The sequence below is a fragment of the Mycteria americana genome, chromosome 8 (assembly GCF_035582795.1).
Source record: "Mycteria americana isolate JAX WOST 10 ecotype Jacksonville Zoo and Gardens chromosome 8, USCA_MyAme_1.0, whole genome shotgun sequence".
Taxonomy (NCBI): domain Eukaryota; kingdom Metazoa; phylum Chordata; class Aves; order Ciconiiformes; family Ciconiidae; genus Mycteria; species Mycteria americana.
The window spans coordinates 46422224-46430468 of record NC_134372.1 but is presented as its reverse complement, the minus strand read 5'-3'; positions in this window follow the sequence as shown (position 1 = coordinate 46430468).

Below are 8245 nucleotides of genomic sequence, written 5' to 3'. Positions count from 1 at the left end.
ACGTGTTGCCAGAAAAGGAGCCTTGGCCAAAAGAAAAGGATTGCCAGACTGCCTGAACTGTCACTGAACCGAGGAGCAGGGCGGCCCCATGTACCCTAGCAAACTCCAAATAGCAAGAAATACGCCAAACCTGAGTTTTGAAATGTCTTAGATATACTCATTTTGATTTCATCCCCATTTTACTTTTTTTTTAATGTATTTTTCCCTATCCTGGGGGCTTACAGTGGACATTGCAATGGGTTAACTCTAGATAGGCTTTTCCCCTATAAAGATTGGGTGCAGGAACACTTAGCTTTATTTTCTTATCATTTCTGGGGCATAAAATAATTTAATGTGCTATAGATATTTTTTTTTTCCTTCTTTCCTTTTTTAAGTACATGTTGTAACTAGTGGTGCAGAAATGACTCCTTGGTTAGATAAGACATTATGTTTTTATCCTTGGACTATGCCCCCAGGCTTTCAGTAATGCCAGCATCAGCTAAGTTAGCATCTGATTAGTCGTTCTTGCCTCTTACTCAATGTCAGTCTTGATTATGCCTATTAATCTGGCACATTTTTTTGAACTGAGCTATGGGCACAATCTTGCCTGATTCTCAGCATATCACAGCTAAGAGTTCTCAGGTTTCTACAATTCGTGTGTGTGTGTGTGTGTGTGTGTGTGTGCGTTGTATGGCTTTCTTACTGTTAAAATAGTCATATTGGTATCCACCATGCTTTTGGGCAATTGTGGCCCAGAGACAAGACATTTGGGCTCCTGCCTTAATATTGACAGGTGTTGGCTTTAGAGATCCCTCAATGTTCTCGATTTCTCAGTCCAAAGTGAGGGTTAAGGCTTATTTCCAAAGAAAGCTGGGTGGTGAGGATGTGCTTGGACATTTTTTCATCCTGGGAATGAGAAGAGGGTATTGGAAATGAGAAAAGGTTATAGAGTAAATTTCATAGTTCAGGACCAGATTTCAACATCACATCCATATTGATAATCAGGACTGACTTGTTATGGAAGGTGGTGTTGGAGTGATACTACACAGCTTTTCTATCTATTTATTTCAAACACACACAGAATCACACAGAATCGTATAAGTTGGAAAAGACCTTTAAGATCATCGAGTCCAACCGTAAACCTAACACCACCAAGACCACCACTACACCATGTCCCTAAGCACCTCATCCAAACGTCCTTTAAATACCTCCAGGGATGGCAACTCAACCACTTCCCTGGGCAGCCTGTTCCAATGCTTGATAACCCTTTCAGTGAAGTAAAATTTCCTAATATCCAGTCTAAACCTCCCCTGGCACAACTTGAGGCCATTTCCTCTCGTCCTATCACTTGTTACCTGGGAGAAGAGACTGACCCCACCTCTCTACAGCCTCCTTTCAGGTAGTTGTAGAGAGCGATGAGGTCTCCCCTCAGCCTCCTTTTCTCCAGGCTAAACAGTCCCAGCTCCCTCAGCCGCTCCCCATCAGACTTGTGCTCCAGACCCTTCACCAGCTTCGTTGCCCTTCTCTGGACACGCTCCAGCACCTCAATGTCTCTCTTGTAGCGAGGGGCCCAACACTGAACACAGCATTCGAGGTGCGGCCTCACCAGTGCCAAGTACAGGGGCACGATCACTTCCCTGGTCCTGCTGGCCACGCTATTTCTGATACAAGCCAGGATGCCATTGGCTCTCTTGGCCACCTGGGCACACTGCTGGCTCATATTCAGGCAGCTGTCAACCAACACCCCCAGGTCCTTCTCTGCCAGGCAGCTTTCCAGCCACTCTTCCCCAAGCCTGTAGCGTTGCATGGGGTTGCTGTGGCCCAAGTGCAGGACCCAGCACTGAGCCTTGTTAAACCTCATACAATTGACCTCGGCCCATCCATCCAGCCTGTCCAGGTCCCTCTGCAGAGCCTTCCTACCCTCAAGCAGATCAACACTCCCACACAACTTGGTGTCGTCTGCAAACTGACTGAGGGTGCACTCGATCCCCTCGTCCAGATCATTGATAAAGATATTAAACAGGACTGGCCCCAGCACAGAGCCCTGGGGGACACCAGATGTCAGCACCCTGTTTCAAACCACTCCGGCACAAAAGCAGCCAGCCCTGAAGAGTACCAAAACTTCGCTGAGGGCTGAACAGTTTCTTCTTTTTCTTTTCCCTGCTTTCTTACATCACTTTCTGAGTCACAGCTGCAATTCAGCTGTGATCTATTCCAGGCTGGGACTGAGTTTTATTAACATCAGGAGAAACGTAGCTCACTTCGAGGTGCCTTCACATCTACTCAGCACTGTTCATTATCACAATGAAGTGGACACTTGTCCCAGCTGAGAACCAGAAAGTCTCTAGCTGGTTTCTTCATTACCTTACAATGGTTTAACCTGACAGAGTGGACCAATTGGGGAGCTAGGGAGAGATCTCTCTCCAGTTGACCTCAAGCAAGTGTTGGACATACAAACCTGCTCTTGGACAGTTACCTTTGATGTGAGAAGCAGGCTGGTGGCAGGTGGGAAAGGGCTGGTGTTCGGCTCTCAGTGCTTTGGCATCACCCTGAAGGACAGCAAGCCTGCAGTCCCTTTGCTCTTCTCACCAGTGTCTCCCAGGTTGTCCACAGGACATGCATCAGCCTCGGTTGTTCTCTGGTGGAAACATGTGACAAGCACACAAGAGGCCCTTTGGGGACAGGAGAAATCTCAAATCCTTTACAGAGCGGGACAACAGTAAGGAAAGATTTGAAGGTAGAGATTTGTGGGGTTGATCAGCAGCTCTGTGCTGAGACATTCTTCCCAGGACTTGAGCTCCCCATGGGACACAGACTCGGCAGCTCTCGAGGAGCTACTTCAGCTACATCTGCCTGTGTCTGAGGGCTGCGTGCAGGTGCTTTGGCCTTCCCTGCAACGTACCAGTGCTGAGAAGAGCCAACCAGGTCAAACAAGGGCTACTACATTGAATGCACGAGGGTCTGGGAGAAACTCCTAGCTTCTGGGGTGAGAGGAGACCTGGTGGGACCCAAGCCAGGCTCTGATCTTTCTCCACCACCTGTTTCTAACCTTCTCTCAGTGCAGAGAAACGATGGGGCTGCTCAGGTCCTTGCATAAGCCAAGTGCTGACCCCAGGTAAAGGTAACTCCAACGTAATTCGGAGATATTAACCCCAGTAAGTAGATCTATGGGTTTGAAGAGCTTTCACCAGAATGGACCAGGAAAGCAAAGAACCATCTGCCTGTCCCATATTGCTCCCTTTTCTCACCCGGAGGAGGAGGGAGAGCATACGTGGGGAGCATGTGCTCGGTGCAGATACCCGTGCTGCTGCTGGGGCTGCGAGGGGGGAGCAGCCACCCAGCTGTGGGCCACGTGAGAAACCCCGCTGGCAACAGCAGCAAATATTCCCCCTTGGGGTTGCTACGCCCCACACGCCAGTCTCAGCAGGCAGCCGTACAAGAGGGGAAGAGCTTCTGTGTAAGAGCACTCCTGGGCTGCAGAACCGATGCTTGCGTAGGTGAATTGAGCACAATAGTCACTTAAGCAGAGGCGGGCTTAAGACACAAGCTGTATTTTTGGCACAGAAGTTTTCTTCTTTTATTCTTAGAAGCACATTTAAAAGCCCTACCACTGGTTTGAAGATTTTCTCCAGCTGAAACGCAGCAGTAATTATACTCTTTCCTGAACTTGTAGGGATTACTGAGCATAAATCTGCCAATGTTCAGGTGGTTCTCAGGTACCAGAAGCAACGGTAGCCATAAAATTACCTACTTGGAGAGAAGGTGTCTGGATAAAAACAATAATTGAAAGACAGAAGCCAGTAAGGCCTTTTTTCTGGGTAATGTATAATTAGAAACAGTATGCTTCTGAGATTATAAGCAGTGTGAAATCATATCATTAGCATATAATTACAATGACAGACATGACAAATTTATCTAGACCAGATGTCTATTAAATCAGTTCCCTCCTTTCATGGATGCGGTTTCTTATGGTATATATCGCTGAGTATTTGCGATACAGTTAGCAGCGAAATCTCTCTTTACATTTTTAGGTATTTCTTATTACAATGAACATTACATTTCCACAGTGCTGTGACTTTCACAGTATAGTGAGGGGCTGCTTGTTCTTCCAGCTCTTATCTCCTAAAAACATTTTGCCTGTGTAGTGATTATTCATAAAATCAAAATAGTTTAAGAAATTTCTTGGGTAGCGTCTTTCTATTTTTCAAAAAAACATCAGGCCAATTAATTTACTGTGTTTTAAATTCACTGTATGTTTAAAAAGCAGGACAGTCACGCAGGTACCTGTTAGGAGTGTCAATGTCATGGCAGCCTAAGCTGAAGGTCACAGGACAGATCATGGAGGATGCTGATGAGGTTTAACGCTGACGTTCAGCATCCTGTGGTGCTGGGCAACAGCCATATGGACCACCATCCTCATCCACTCTCTGAATAGGTGGAAACCCCACAGAGGCAAATCACTCCATCAGTGACATCGAAGCTGAACAATTTATTTCTTCCAGTGCTGTGAAAGAGGTATGTGAACAAGGAAGGGGAAATGAGATCTGGCTCCAGTCATACCCCCTGCTCACTTCTCTGCAGTCTCTGAAAGGCCCCTCCACCCCCAGCTAATGCCATTCGCATTAAAGCTAATGGCAACTGACCAAGAAACAACATGTCCTGCAAAGAAAAGAGTTAGTCAAAATCCTCAACACATCTTGGGTTTGGCTTGGTGGCAGTTTTGCATTTGCACTCGTTTCATCCCCTGCTGGAAACCCATCCTTCAGTAACTGTGCCTCAAAGACCTCCAGGTATGACAGAGATCCTTTAGAGTCCAAACCCACCAAATCTGGGGTTGTTTAGAGATACACCAAATTTCTGGAGTAGTCACGAGTCACACCCTCAGGTGGTGAACAAAATCTGAGTGAGGTCATAGGCTTTTCTCTGCAATGAGTTGACAGCATCTCCAGCAGGGATGGCATTAGCCATACAGCCTTCTTCAAGTCCCCATGATGGACACGGCATGATGGACAGTGACGTGGTGGACATGGGATAACATCACCCATCATACAAGAGGATGGAGAGCAGAAAAGCAAAAGATCAGGACTTTCACCTCCTTTCTCTCCAGACAAACTTATTTTGCTGTACTGCTGACAAACACATTCATTAGACATTTACTCAAGTTTGCTTTTAGATCAATTAGATTCAAGCTTCCATAACAACCCTTTGGAGAAAATAGAAAGTTAAGCAAGCTCCAATCACTATGCTGAAAAAATTCCTTTAGGATGATTTAAAAACACAAAAAAACCCCACCAAAAAACTTTTTCCACCAGGTTTGAATGACGGGCTCTGGTCTTTACAAATTGTCAAGCACAAATCACACAAGGACTCTGCTGCCAGCAATGACTTCAGGTTGGTTAATTCATGAAATTCCCATTTATTTCACTGATGTACTGACTGTTCGGTGCAGATGAAACCTGAATTGGATTTGGGGAATAAATCTAAGATGTTTTACATTCTTCTGATGACCAAAGGTTAACCTGATGGCTTGTTCTTTCTGAGTTCATATAACTTTCATTCTTGGCTACAGTGCGTTTGGCCAAGGCCAGAATTTCAGAAGTGCTAAGTGCTCATTTAGGTTTCTAAAAATGAAACAGCCTGAATTTCAGATCTGTTGAGAAACAGGACTCCCACTGGGAATAACAACTGGATTTGCAAAGATAGCTTCATGTAGCCACAGGTCACTGGTTTTTTAGAAATAAATCCCCTTTTTTGGACACCTGAGTAAAATCTGAGTAAAACCTCATTTCCCAGTCTACATGGGGTCTCCTGGAGTCCGATGCCCTTTGCAAACCTGTCCCTTGCTGGCAGACGCTTCATAGCAAACACCTGATGCCTGCATGCACCAGTCTGAATTTCTCTTCCTTGTTTTCCATAAGAAGGAATAAGTTCTCAGAAAGAGGAAATGCCTGCAATATTTTTGAAACAGCATATTTTTCCTTACATCAACAAATACCTCTGTCAGTGGGTATTCCTTGGGGATATTTCAGAGGACTTCTTGTTTCTTTTCCTTTCTTGAAAGAGATCAGCTGATCAACACTTGGAATAATTATGAAAAAAAAGGGAACAAACTTCATTAAATAATTTTTGGGGAAAAGAATATTTGTTGGTTTCAAAATGATTTCTCATTTGTAATTGAACTTCGAAAGTCGCAGAAGAAGGGAGAGAAATAAAAATATTTAGTAATGAACAAAATGAAATGTACTGAAAGGAGAGAAACAAAACATTTTGGTTCTTATTTTTGTTTGCAAACATCAGTCATGGTACCAGCTTCTGACTTAAATTTGAGACCCTTAGCAACTTGCTTTCTGCTCAGTGCATGAGGCTGAGATTTCAAAAGTCATAATCAGCTTTATTTTACCTTCTATAACTAAGAAGGAAATTACGTCCCAGGTAGCAAAACCAACAAATTTGGGGGAACAACACATTTTGTCTGAAAAGATAAGAATTTCAGAACAGGTTGTATTTGACACCATCAACTCATGAAAGCATTAACAGGTTCGTGAAACTCCTGCTCACTCACCAAAATGAACATGTAACTCATTTCAATGACCTTATTTTAGTGTCTCACAGGTGAGACTTTTCACAATGTTTCACTCTCTGGCAGGGAAATGCTCTTCCACTTATAAGTTTCCACTTATTTCCTACAAAGATAACATCCACTTCTTTTCCACATAAGTTTTTCTCAGGCTGGGCTTACATGGGAAAATCCAGACTCAAATAACTGCAAGAGTCTGGGCTGAGCTCTGCTCTGTTTTAGACCAATCCAGCCCAAACTCCTCCAAACATATTCAACACTGAACAGAAAACAGAAAACACACACTGGAGCATGCTGTCCAGAGAACCAAACCATATGAAGAAAACCAAAGTAGAAGTACCCAGCCTTACAGTCCTTCCCACATTCACCCACCTCATTGCCCTCGGGATGAGATGTTCCCCACACGCTAGTCCAGATTTATGCCAGTCAGAGAAATACAGGGTTGCAGCACACCAGCTGCTCCAGATCACCATCTACCGCACCGGGCAACTCAGTTCTCCTAATTTTCACCATCCCAGATAAGGCTTCATATCTGGATTGGAGATGTCAGTACCTCTGCAGCCACTAAAGAAAAATTGGCATACCATATAATCATAGAATCATTTAGGTTGGAAAAGACCTTTAAGATCATCAAGTCCAACCATAAACCTAACACTGCCAAGTCCACCACTAAACCATGTCCCTAAGTGCCACATCTACACATCTTTCAAATACCTCCAGGGATGGTGACTCAACCCCATCCCTGGGCAGCCTGTTCCAATGCGTGATAACCCTTTCAGTGAAGAAATTTTTCCTAATATCCAGTCTAAACCTCCCCTGGCCCATCTTGAGGCCGTTTCCTCTTGTCCTATGTGCAGAGGGTGATTCATCCCAGACTAAGAGAGGTCTCCAAGGGACCAGGGATGAATTGCATAGCGATACCCATCTCTCTAAACAGAGCGCATGGGGAGCATAGGTGACTTACACTCAACCTGCAATTATTTTGGAAGGTGAAGTCACATAAGACGAATTCCCCCTGCCAACAGAGAAAATAACACACAGAGCCATCAAGAATTAGGCTGGATTCCTTGGTCGCAGGTGACGTCGACCTCTGACTCAAGCAAATATCCCAGCCTGAACTGGGGCTGGCAGCAGGAGAGGAGAGAGGAGCCGGGGAGAGGGGAGCGGCATTACCTCACCGGCTGCTGCTTGGAGTAGGCATGGGACTCATCTGGAGCACTCCGCTGGCTGTGGGCAAGTTTTTTGGCTTTTCTTGCTGAAAACGACATGCCATTAGTCAGGAGTAACCAACCTTGAAACGAGTATTTGCTATGATTCCCATCTCCCCTGCGAACGACATTCCTGCCGCTTCAAGCTTTTTCGGTTACAGTGTTGACACTTCTTCAGATCTGTCATTAGCTCAGCTGAAGAGAAAACAGAAACGCTATTCAAGACCCAGATCCAATGTGGGAGGTTAGGAGTGTAAATTCTCACTTCGTACTGAAAGCATGATGAGTGTTTTATGTTGCTGTTGTTCTTTCTATTTTAGGGGACGCCCTTATTATTTTATAAGCCCTTTTCTATCATATAAAGCACGCTTTTTAAGGTATTCTTCTATCAAAGTCATGCTCATATATCTTAAAACGTAATCTCCCACATTTCCAAAAATTAACCCAGGACTTAGATTTTGGCTTGTATCTTACAAATTGC